Here is a 13,078-nt window from a genome sequence, read left to right on the forward strand (position 1 = left end):
AAGCTATTCCCTTATAATATACATTCATAGTATACATTCATCTTACCAGTAATTTACTCTTCTATTCACTCTCTCATTAATGTATTCAGTCTTTCACCAATATACATAAAGACAACCTTGTGCAAGTTAGTACATGGAATATGCAGTATAGAGCTATGGTGTAAACAAAACCTTTTTGTGTGTATTTTATAGTTTTACTGATGCATTGCAATTTTAGATCATAATGTGGTCCAAAGTCATAGAAACAAAATGCATATAGGTCTTCATGTGTTCTTCTTCAAGTCCCACTTTGTTACATATCCTTCCTGGGGAGGGAAACAAAGAAAGAATTGCTGAATAAAAGAGTTCAAAATTATGTGAGACCCATATATGAAGGCATCACTGCCTTTATAACAATATTACCATTTTGTGGACAAAATGTTATCCATAAAAATCTTATAGTATACACAAGAAGCACACTGATAAAGAAAATCTGTAACACAAACAAAGCAATGTACAAGAGATGAATTAGGGAGAAAGAGAAAGAGTACATTGACTACTAATCTGCAGATGTTTCCTAGGAGACATATCTGTGAGTAAAATCCTGTAGCACAAGTAGAGGGAGGATATTCCAGGGCAAGTGGGCAGGCATTATGAAGGGATAGGAATGGGTAAAATGAATGACACAATCATGAAGCTTAGTAAGACTTCAATATCTAAAGTATTATATTGAAAAATTGTATGTGGTTGGTAAAATCAGCAGAGAGCAGGATATTACCCATGTTAAAGAATTTTAATTTTGTTTTGAAGGAAACTGGCAGCCAGAAAACAGTAATCAGTTTTCCCTGTTTGATACTTGTTGGGGCATATGATGTAGGAGTGATTAGAAGATTTCCCTGCATTTAGTTTAACTTATAAGTTAGATGCACCCAGACTTGTTATAAAACAGCAATCTATTAGAGGTAAATGGCTTAGTAGAATCTCTCATACACTCATGACCAAGACTCATGAGTGTAGTATTTTCTAATGGAAAATCATTAATTCTACTGGCACAAGGCCATTAATCATAATACATTCTTATGGGAAATACTGTTGTTCTTGAGCATGTAATTTATAGGTCAAGTCTCACAAATGCTTGCTTCAGAATAACTGAGGCATTTCTGAAAGATGTATTGCTTATATCTGTAGCTTGCTAATATGCTTAAATATGATGACTAGACATTTGTCATAATTCAAATGAAGTTCAATCCTAGCTGGCTCTCTCATAAGCAAATAGCCATATAGTGGCAGACATAGTTTTTCACTTCCTATGTACTTAGTAGTAGTTGAATTTTGAAAATCCATAAATGGTTAATCCATAAGTGGTTAATATTTAAACAAAGTAGAGATGGAAAAAAGCTAGTGCATAAACACCAAATCCCACTAACTTCAGCTTTACATAAATTAATAATCTCAAATAATGCATATTACTCTTTTTAAGATAAAAAACTGGATACTAGTTTTCTCATTTAACATTCTCACTGATATAGTGGAAAGCAATGACCACACAACTTAGAGAAAGGAAATTTATTTGTTCACATTTTTCTCTTTTATTTTTTGAGATCAGGTTCGGTCCATGTGAAGCCTAGATCTAAGGATCTCAGGCATGACAAGTAGAGACAGAAAGAAAGATAAGGGCTCTGATTTCACATCCTGGAGGTCAGGAGCAAGAAAGCAAACAAGCAGGAATATTAGAAGACAAAAACACAGTCCCAAAGGCCAACCCCCAAGAACCCAACTTCTTCAGTTACACCTCACCTGCCTAGGTTACTGTCTAGTAAATACAAGGAATTGGATTTACTGACAGATGAGATTTCAAACCTCAGGCCTTAGTTACCTCAACTCTGAACATTAATATATGAGCTCTTCAGGGGACATTCTACCATTATATTAGACATGTATTGTGTATCATGTTCATCCTCAACTCAGTCTTTACTCTGAAGTATGGTATGTAAGAAAAAGCAGCCTAAACAATTTTATCTGAGATACATTTGGAAGGAAAAAAAACATATTTTCTGTAAAATGAAAAAAGAGAATAATATTTAAGAAAGATGTAAAAATAAGTAGGAGGAAAATAGCGCATTGTATTAGTTCACTAGGGCTGCTACAACAAAATACTGTGAACTAGGTGAGAAGGAACATAATATATTGTTTCAACATTGTGGAGCATGGAAGTCTGATGTCAAGGTGTTCACAGAATTGGCTCCCCTGAAGGGCTGCAGGGAACAATCTTCCCCATGCCTCTTTCTCTCCTAGGGTCTTGTAGTTTGCTCTTAATCTTTGGCATGCCCTGGCTTGTAGAAAGCCTCATCTCATCTCTGCCTTTGTTTTCAAATGGTGTTCTCCACTTATGCATATATGTACCCTAATACACCAGTGATATTGAATTCAAGTCTATGCTAAGGACTTCATTTTACCTTAATGACTGTATAAAGGCACTATCCACAAGTAAGGTCACTTTTGAGATAACAGGGGTTAAGAATTGAATGAATGTTAATTTGGGAGATACCAAATTCAACCCTTACCAAATATACTTAAAGAAATCTCAACTATTAATTGAATATGGCAGAATATAGGATGTGTTTTGTGTAGATCACTGTAATAGAGGGCCTTTGGATGCAAGGCACAGCAATAGTAATCATTTAGTCTCAAAGAAGAGTGTAGTTTCTAGCAAAGCATGAAGAGGTCTATTCTGTTTCCCAACTCCTAATATATTACATGCTTACTCTGGATTCAGAAATTGTGTTAAATCTTTCTTTCTTTTTCTTTTTTTTGGTGGTGCTGGGGTTCCTGGAAACCCTTCTACCTCTGGCCTACACTCCAAGACCTATTTTTATACTATTTTTTATTTGGAAACAGCATCTCTCAAGCCAGTGAGGCTGGCTTCGAACCTGCGCGATCCTCCTGTCTCTGCCTCCCAAGTGCAGGGATTACAAGCGTGAACCACCACGCCCGGCGAAATAGTGTTAAACCTTTCACTAGATTAATACTCATGATTTCTCCACATAGCAGGTGATTTATTTCCAGATTTCAATGAAGTAATAGAGGTATCTATAGCTTTCATAAGTAACCAAGGATATAAGCTAGTAAGAGATTTGAATTTAGTCAGGGTTTGAATTTAGTCAATTCTAACAACCTATGTTCTCACCCTCCACTTAATCCTAAATATGCATTATTACCCCCTCATTTTATGGTCTATTTATTCATAATTTATGTCAAATATGAGAGTTTGAGGGTATGAATGTGTTTAAGGCAAAAAACCAGGGGTGGTGGTGCACACCTGTAATTCCAGTTCTTGAGAGGCTGAGACAGGAGGATTGCAGGTTTGTTGCCAGTCTCAGAAATTTTGGGAGTCTCTCTGCAACTTAGTTAGAATGTTTAAAAATAAATTAAAATAAGGCTGAGGGTGTATCTCAGAGGCAAAATGCTTCTGGGTTCAATCCTTGGTACTATAAAAAAGGCAGACAAAATGATTAGTATAGTCTCAGTATGTTGCTTATATTATTGTTATAATGAGAAAAAGAGAGAAGACAAAAGTGAAAGCCAGTATATCTGAGGCCCAGAGGGATAGATCTTGATACAATAGTAGATGTTTCATAGAAACAGAATGGGAAGGAGCACACTGATGTCCTGGGATTTGACAGATGATTCCTCAGTGGATGAGTGTTACTTGGAAAACTGATTAATGAAGAGGATAAGCAGAAGATTCTCACATATTTAGAATACATGACAAAGAAGAATCTCTCCCATGTAAGATGTATCTCCAGAGCAGGCAGTATAATCAATAGAGCTGAATAATTATTAAAGGAATTTTGGGAAAAAATTTTTATAATACACCAATGTGCTGAGAAATTGGGTAAGACACAGTGGCCAAGAAGATAAAATTTTCATTTAACCTTGAGCCTGACTTGGTAATGGGTCCTATCAGTACTAAAAATAATAGTAGTAACAAAATCAATAATATTAATTATACCTCAATACTCTCCTCCCTAATCTATCCTGCCTTTATCGGGATAGAAAACAGGCTCAAGTATGCCAAAAGATGACCTGATAATATAACTCTAATATTGAAAAATGCCAATGATTGTCACACAAAGAGCTGATAATCACCCTTTTGCTTATTAAGAGGAAAGTAAAGAACTTTTACCTCCTTTTTTATGGAAAGGAAGGAGTTGGTCTCTTTTGCTTAGGTTCTGCTTCTGAAGTGATTTTTGTTTTGTCTTCTAAAACATCACTTCTTGCTCCCTCACCTGCCCTACACATGGGATAAGCAGCAGTACCAGGGGTGGCAGCATTATAAGTCTCTTTGGGACCCAGAAGAAAACCTCATCTGTGTGTTGTGCTACCTGGATGATTGTTTCTAAACCTATTACAGCCTCCCTGATGGGCAGGGAAAACAGACAGTACAGTAAAATGTGTCTCTCCTCCTCACAATTCCCTCTTTTATTGCTTTTGTGTGGGGAGAGAAGCGAAGTATTTTGTTATTTTCTCCACAATCTGTGCATTCGATGAAGCACTATCCTTTGGTACTTCTTGTGCCCTATGGGCTGTTTTCATTAAGCATTGACCCACAACTCTCAGATTAATGCCACCAACCTCTTATGTATATGCTGCTAATTACATTAATATTGCAGGATTCACATAGTTAAGAATAAACATGAAATGGCCTATAATCCCTTAATCTTTTATATATACAAAGCCGTTAAGAGATACTTTCCCAAACATAGCCCAATCTGACTTGTAGAAGCATCATTTCAGCAAAAGCTCGGCCCTAATTTCACAGTGAGAACTCTCCTCTCCTACCCAACTCTGTCAACCTTCACTCTGACTAGCACTCAGATTAATAGTTATTTAACTCCTGAACAATTATGACAGGTGATTAATTAATCTCAAGGAGCAGCCACTTGTGCTGCTATTAATCAGCCCATCACCAGACAGAAGGAGAAGGAAAGCAATCTGTATTTGTTACAAAATGGGCTAGGCAGGCATTACTCAGGCAATAAGAAAAGGTCATTGTAGAGTGGGAAGCATGATGAGCAGGTTGTGTGAGATTGATGAGAGAGGATTTTTTCTGTATATATTATGAAGGAAAAAATTGTTCAACACAGTGTGTTGAAAGAAACTTAATGCATAGAGAATGGATTTCTCCAGATGTGCAAAGTGCTTAAATCTTACACTGCAGGTATAAACTGATATTTCGGAGTCACAGTGTAAGCTAAGGTGTTGACTGTTGCTCCATCAATTCTGAAAATATCATGATGACTGTCATTGTTGCACTGGAAAAGACGTGAAGATTTCACTCCTGCTTTGTAACCCATACTAGAAACTAACAAGCCTCTTTCCATTTCTCATACATCCCTCCTTATTTCTGCAACATACTCTCAACCTACCCCTTTAACAGCACTCAACTCTGTCCTGCTTCATTGTTACTGCCTCCATTATGATGAAAGACCTCAACAATTCATGTGTGGACTACCAAGATAAATACCCTTTCCTTGTCTAGTTGTTCATGTGGTCCACTGGAGTCTTGATGTTCTATTTTGATTTTCCCTAAAATTAAAATTGAATAGTGGCATATTTCTGATTATATCCATACACGAGTTTGTATAAAAGTCCTTGTAATGGCATGTGAGTTCTTCAACAATCAGCATCAGGATGGAGAATATTGTTCTAGCTGGGTGGGGTGGCCTGTAAATATAATGCCATTACTTGAGAGGCTGAAACAGGAGGATTGCTGGTCCAAGGCCATCTTTAAAAACTTAATTAGACCCTTAGCAATGTGGTGAGACCATGCTGGGTATGCTCTTGTGTTAAATACCCAGGATAAAAAAGGAGGGGTTAAGGGTGAGGTACCTTTCTAATAACACTACTTGACTATTTCTTACTAACTATGAGATAATGAGTAAGTTCCAACATTTAGTTTACTGGTCTTTAAAATTGGGATAATATCTAACCGCATGAGGAGCATATAAATTTTTATTAACTAATAATATAAAGTTCATAAAGCAGTATCTGGAATACAGTCTGGCTTCAGCAAGTGCTCCCTATTATTATTTTTATTCTCATACCTAGGCTCGTTTCTGCAATACACCAAGTAAATCCTCACCCTCATACATTTTTTTTTTATTATTTATGCAGTACTGGGGATGGAACCCAGGGGCATTCTACCCCTGAGCTAATCCCCCAGCCCTATTTTTATTATTTATTTTGAAACTGGGTCTCACTGAGTTGCAAAGGGCCTCACTAAGTAGCTGAGGCTGTCCTTGAACTGTGATCCTCATGTCTCAGCCTCCCAAATGTTGGTATTACAAGTATGTGCCACCATGCCTGGCACCCTTACACATTTTATCTTAGGAAAAATCTCTTAGGAGTACTTTGACTCCCCTTTCTCATTTTATGTCAGGAACAGACTGTCATCTTCAATGTTCAGTTTTAGAGGTTCAATCACCTTCTCTAAGACGCTTTTCCTGGCTTTCATCCTGGCCCTATGAAGATGAACCTTCCCATAACTCTCTCTCTCTCTGTTTTGTGTCTCAAGTTAGGTTTTTCTCCTTCCAATTACGTGAAACATTGGATTGCATTTAACATCGCTGCTGCTATAATGCAGACTTAGCGAGGGTGCTTTGCTAAAAGTGTTGTCAGGATGCTAAAGAGAGGGCTGAACTATTTTTCCTCACTTGCCTTCTGAATGTGAATATACCAACTAAAGTTCATTTCCTGTTTTTCACTATTAACTTTAAAAAAAATTATTGGTGCACTGCAGTCATACATCTTAATAGGGTATAAGATGGTAGAGGCATACATGCACACAACACTCATTAGCTTTTGTGTGTGGTGTTTGAGAGTGGCCAGATCTAGTTTGATGGGATTTCTGGAGTCAAGACTCTGGTCAGAGATTCCAGTAACACTGCTAAAGATTAAATTCCTCATGATACAATATTTGTCCCATCTCTATAGTCATGTACAATGCTTCAGATGAAGCAGGGATTTAATTGATACTTTCAATGAATAAATGAATGTACTAGAAAAAATGGCCAAGCAAGTATAGATAATGGCCTCATCAGGTAGAATATCAGGAGAAATAATCATACTTCCATAAACTAATGATGGAGCAGGGATTGATACACTGAGTGCTCCAGAAGCTGAAGGGGGACTCTTGGGCTTTGCTGTAATTGGACCTTGGAGAAACTAGTCTAGATTGGAATAATTAGCGACTTGAGGCAAATCTTTTGAATCACACTGTCTATTAAAATTACCATCATGTGGAGAAAGTGATAAAAAACTAAAACTAAATAAATGAGGTTTCCTTCTAGCAAATTGTTAGACGATGCTGCTGATTACCAGATTGCCTCTTTATGAGGCTCTTCTGGGACACCAGGGAATTACCAATGATCTACAGCTGGAACATCTTAAGGTTTCCATTTAACCTAACTAAAATATAGAGCCCACTCTGCAGAAATATGACAGTAGAAAAAAATCTGTGTCTCATCCTTATCTCTCTCATTTGAGAATCCCTTACCCAATTGATAAGTAACACCTGTGTGTAAAAATGCACTTCCGCTCCTCATTTTCTCTATTAATCATAATTCATATAGCAAGCACTTGGGGTGTCACAAAAACAAGCTTTGACTTCAGGTGGGTAATAAACAGCAGGGGCAGAAGAACTTTATATGAAAGAGGATGCTATTTTCATATGGTTCAATTTACCCCTCCGTGAGTGCATGGGTTTAACTACACCAGAATGGGTTTTTGCAAAGCACCTGAGGAGGTACTTAAATGTAATTGAACCATGCAATCCTTTACTGGAGTACTTAATCAGGTGCAAACTAGGGCAAAGGCCTTGGGTTTGCTCCTTCTGGAAGCTCTGGGTCCTAGGTTCCCATTACCAAGCCTAAAGCTATTTTTGACTATACAAAGTATTAAAATTAATTGTAAAGATAAATATTTCTTGCTAATATTATAATCCCACAGAAATAGTCAAAATGTTAGTTCGATCATTTTCTTTATGTTAGAATATAAGGGCCCCTATGTGAATCATTAACCAGAAAGATTAAAAAGAAAGTAAAAAAGAAAGAAAGAAAAAGGAAGATAAAATAAAAAGAAGAAAATTAGAATCCTTTCTGTATAATAAAAATAAGCTATGTGTAGTAGCATATACCTGTGATCCAGGCACATGAGAGGATCACAGGTTTGAGGCCAGAATGTGGTAACTTAGCAATACCCTACTTCAAATTAAAATAAATAATAAGTCTGCCTGGCGTGGTGGCACACGCTTGTAACCACCGTGCTGGGGAGGCAGAGACAGGAGGATCACACAGGTTTGAAGCCAGCCTAGCTGGCTTAAGAGACCCTGTTTCCAAATAAAAAATATAAAATAGGTCTGGGAATGTAGTCTGGAGGAAAAGGGTTCCATTCCCAGTACCACCAATAAATAAATAAATAAATAAATAAATAAATAAATAAATAAAGTCTGGAATGTAAATCAGTGGTAGAGTGCCCCTGGGTTCAATATTCAGTATCTTTCAACCCACTACAAATAAATATATAAATACATAAATAAATATATAAAGAATCCTTCATTAGTGTAGGAAGCTATATTCTTACTTTCCACATACCACCACAAAGTAGGAAAAGAAGATTAGTTTTACTGTTTGAGTTTTGTTTCACTAATTTTGTAACCTTGGGCTTAGCCTCTCCAAACTTCAGTTGTGCTTCTATAAAACAATAATAAAAAAGCTCATCCCACATAGATTGTTATCAACCTCAAATGAGATCCTGTGAAATTTGCTGTATTACAGCCTTCTGAAACTTTAAATTCCCTTTTGAGATCTGGTAGAGCTAATTTGGATTTGGTTGCCTCAGTCATACTAAGAATAGAAAATTACTTTGTCAAGGCTTGATAGGGACAGTCTAGGTGAATGATTGCCACTTCTGTACTTCAGAAGAACTTCAAACTAATGGCCTAGTGGAAATTTTTTCTCTCTCATAGATTCCTATTATGATAAAATAGCAAATACTTTCTAGTACCTCTATAGTAATAATAAGCAGATAGCTTGTTACATGGCACTATCTGTTCTCCATTTCTCCCTTTCCGAAATCTACAGGTGGGGCTTGGTAAAGGATATTCTTCACCAGAAAAGTAGCCTTTCAAAACCCTTTTATGGCTGAGCCTGGTAATGCACTCTACAGTCCTAATACTTAGAAGACTAAAACAGTACAATTGCATGTTCCAGGCCAGTGTGTAATAACTTAGTGAGATGAGACCTTGTTTCAAAATTAAAAGGCTGAGAGTGTAGCTCATAGATAAAGAGCCCCTGAATCCAATCTTTAGTAAACACACACACACACACACACACACACACACACACACACACAAACACACACTGTTTTGTCAGGTATTTCATATATGTAATTTAACCCTCACAAACCCATGACGCTTTAGCATTATTAAAACAATTTTACAGCCGAGCATGGTGGTGCATGCTTGTAATCCAGGTATTTAGGAGGCTGAGACAGGAGAATCGCAGGCTTTCAGGCAGCTTCAGTTACTTAGTGAGGCCTTCTGAAACCCTGTTTAAAAAAAAAAAAAAAAAAAACATAGTGCTGGGGGATATAGCTCAGAGATAGAATTCCTAGTACTGCAAAACAAAATAAAACAGTTTTACTGTTAAGAAAAAATAAAATCAGGAAAGGTAAATGACTGACTCTCTAAAGCCACAAACAAACCTCAAACTGCATCAGCATTTGAGAAGAAAAAACCAATTATAGACATTATCCCATGAGGTGAGCAGAAGTGGAAGGGAACATGGAGATCTTATCTCTTTAGGACTCCCTCTAAAACCTCACCTGACCCCTGTCTCCCACAATAATCGGGTAAAGTGTGTTTTCTTTTGTTATTGTGAGCTTAGTGGTTGACCAGAGAGCCACTGAGTATCCACTCTCAGTACCCTGATCACTGTATAATATGTCAGGCACTATACATGGGCAAACTACTAAGAAAATTCATCACTAGGCAATTGGAATCAAATGTGGACCATTTAGCCACAAACCTCCAACTGTGAGAAGGTGCTCACCAATCAGCTATCACCCCTCTCTTATATAAACCTCCCATAAAGGAGATCCTCCCACCCACAAGATGGAGGTTAGAGGTGAGTTCTCCATCTTCTCTTCTGAAAGCTTTTCGATTAAAGTGGCTTTTGCCTCGACACCCTCTCCCTCAACTCAGTTGGTGTGTCCTGCAACAAGCAGCCAAGTTTGAGTCCAGTAATAACGGTAAGAACCATGGGGAAAAAAACTAGAGGAAAAACAATAGATTTACTCAGAAACTAAATTACTGTGTTTGAAGAAAGTCAATAGCTCTAATTGAGATAGTGTCTAGTAATGGGAGAACTGACAATCATTGAGTGTCTATTCAATCTTTAACATTCCTTATAAGATATATATTGATATTCTTATTTTACAGGTTGGCACAGTGAGGCCGAGCGGGTTAGGGACCTCCCTTTGATATTAATGCAGCAAAAGATAAAGGAGAGAGTTATATTGGGAGTGGTCATATATTTGAGGCCATATACTATAAGCTGCAGTTTGTGAAAGTAATGGATATCTTAAATGGCTTCCAAGCATCTTGATTTAAGATGCTTTAGGATGCATTTGAATGGGATAGAAAACAAATGTAAGCTAATATAAGATGTGCCCAGCTCTAAATCATCAAGCAAATGGCAAGGTATAAGGAAAGGGTCGTGTTGTATCATGAATGTATGGATTTAGCAGCTAAATTCAGTTGAGAATTCAATAGCTTAATATGGGAAAATGTTTGCTTGACAATTGGCAGGTTTTTCTGATTCTTGGCTGTGAAATTATATACGCAGGTGTGAAGTAAACAACTGTAACTTCATCTTAAATTTCTAAACATTTTGAACTCCCCCACTGCTATGTGATCTCTGTTTCTACTTCCACTTCCAGCCAGGTTCCTATGATTTATAATGATCAACTTCTAGAAAATATTATTTCTAACTATTTAGCAGACTATGAAAAGGCAACCAGAACTTAAGTTCATAACCCTTTGTTTGGTTAGAATTACTGGGTATTGAATAAATTCAGAGACATTCAACTTCTGACCTACACCCCCAGCCTTTTATTTTTATTTCATTTTGGAAAGGGCATCTCATTAAGTTGCTGAGGCTGGTCTCAAACCTGCCATCCTTTTGTCTCATCTTCCCAAGTGTTAGTATTACCTCTGAGTACCATCATACCTAGCTCTGAACTCTTTCTGCTGTGGATCCCCCCCCCCAATATAAGATGTTCATGAATCAGGTCTTTGAGAATTTGTAAATGTCTTTGGAGGCTCAAAGTTAAATGCATTGATTGATCAATTATACCCTAATATATTTTCCTAAATTTCTTTTTAGAAATTTATTAGGGAAATACATTTTTAGAGTTAATTAAAGAGTAACATATAGCAGTTCTATACCATAAGTTCAAGAGTGATTATAAATACTTCAGTATATCAATAATACCTATAAAGTGAGATGAAAATACTCGTAAAATCACTTTTTTAAATTTATTTTTTATTTTTTTAACAATTTTTTATTGAACATAAATAGTATACATTTATACTCTATTTGGTGCCCTCTTCCCCCCGCTCCCGTTTTCCCTTCCCCCCTCCCACCAATGGTTGTCCAGGTTAAACATGTCTTATTCATAAGTTTACACATGTTCAGGTGTAGACCCTCATTAATCAAGATTGGCCTTCCTCCTCTCCTATCTTACCATTCAAACTTAGCTAGTATTTCCCCTCCAATATCTGGAGTCCCACTGGTATCCTTTGTGTTTTCTAGTTTGGACATATGAGAGGAAACATGTATCTTCTCCTTCTGTGCTTGGCTGATCTCACTTAACATAATGTTCTCCAGGGCTTTCCATCTTCTTGCAAATGATATAATTTTGTTCTTCTTTATGGCTGAATAGAATTCCATTGTGTATATTTCCCACAGTTTTGCTATCCATTCATCTGTTGATGGTGATCTGGGTTGGTTCCATATTTTGGCTATTACAAATTGTGCTGCTATGAACATAGGTATGCATATGTTGCTGTATTTCTCTGAATTCAGCCCCTTTGGAAAGATACCCAGGAGTGGTATAGCTGGATCATATGGTGGATCTATTCCCACCTTTCACTTTGAACTACATTATAATGTGAGACTGCAATGCACCAATAAAAAGTTTGTTTGTTTTTTTTTTTTTTTTGCGGGTCTGGGGATGATACCCGGGGACATTTGACCTCCGAGCTATACCCCTTGCCCTATTTTTTATTATTTATTTTGAAACAGGGTCTCACTAAGTTCCAGAGGGCCTCACTAAGTAGCTGAGGCTGTCCGCGAACTGCGATCCTCTGGTTTCAACCTCCCAAATGCTGGAATTGCAAGCATGTGTTACCACGCCCAGCTCAAATAAAAGTGTTTTAAATTTAAAAATTACAAAAAGAAAATACCTGTAATAATTTCTCTTAGTGACAAATTACAGGGACTGTTAATATACTTCTTGTGCATTACTTATATTGTTTATATTTGTAATTAAGTAAAATCATAATTTTTTGTTCTAATAAAAAATAAAAAGTAATTATTTTCTCATTCAATTATCCAAATATTGAATATACTATGCATCCTTCTAAAAGCTCCTAAAGTGTTTGCTACTTGCTTTGGAAGGCTTGTTCCATATATCTAATCTTTACATTATATGGGGCAGGATTAAGCAGCATCCCTTTAATGGCTAAAGATGTTGAATCTCAGAGAAGGGATTCTTATGGTTAGCTACATAGTGACAAGGCTGGCATTTCAGCCACATTTGAAATAGGGTATTTCACACTACCCTATTTCCACTCTACTACCAAGTTCAACCTCCCTATTGACTACCATTCCACACTCCGTGTATCCTTATATACGCAAAATCTATAAACAGTAACACAATGTAAACCCAACATTTTATTTAGAAAGTAGTCCAGTACGCCCCAAGAGGACCCTATTATACTTGGAGTCAAGTCTAAGACAAGAAGTGAGTGAAG

This window comes from Muscardinus avellanarius (assembly GCF_963383645.1).
Source record: "Muscardinus avellanarius genome assembly, chromosome: 1".
Classification (NCBI taxonomy): Eukaryota; Metazoa; Chordata; class Mammalia; order Rodentia; family Gliridae; genus Muscardinus; species Muscardinus avellanarius.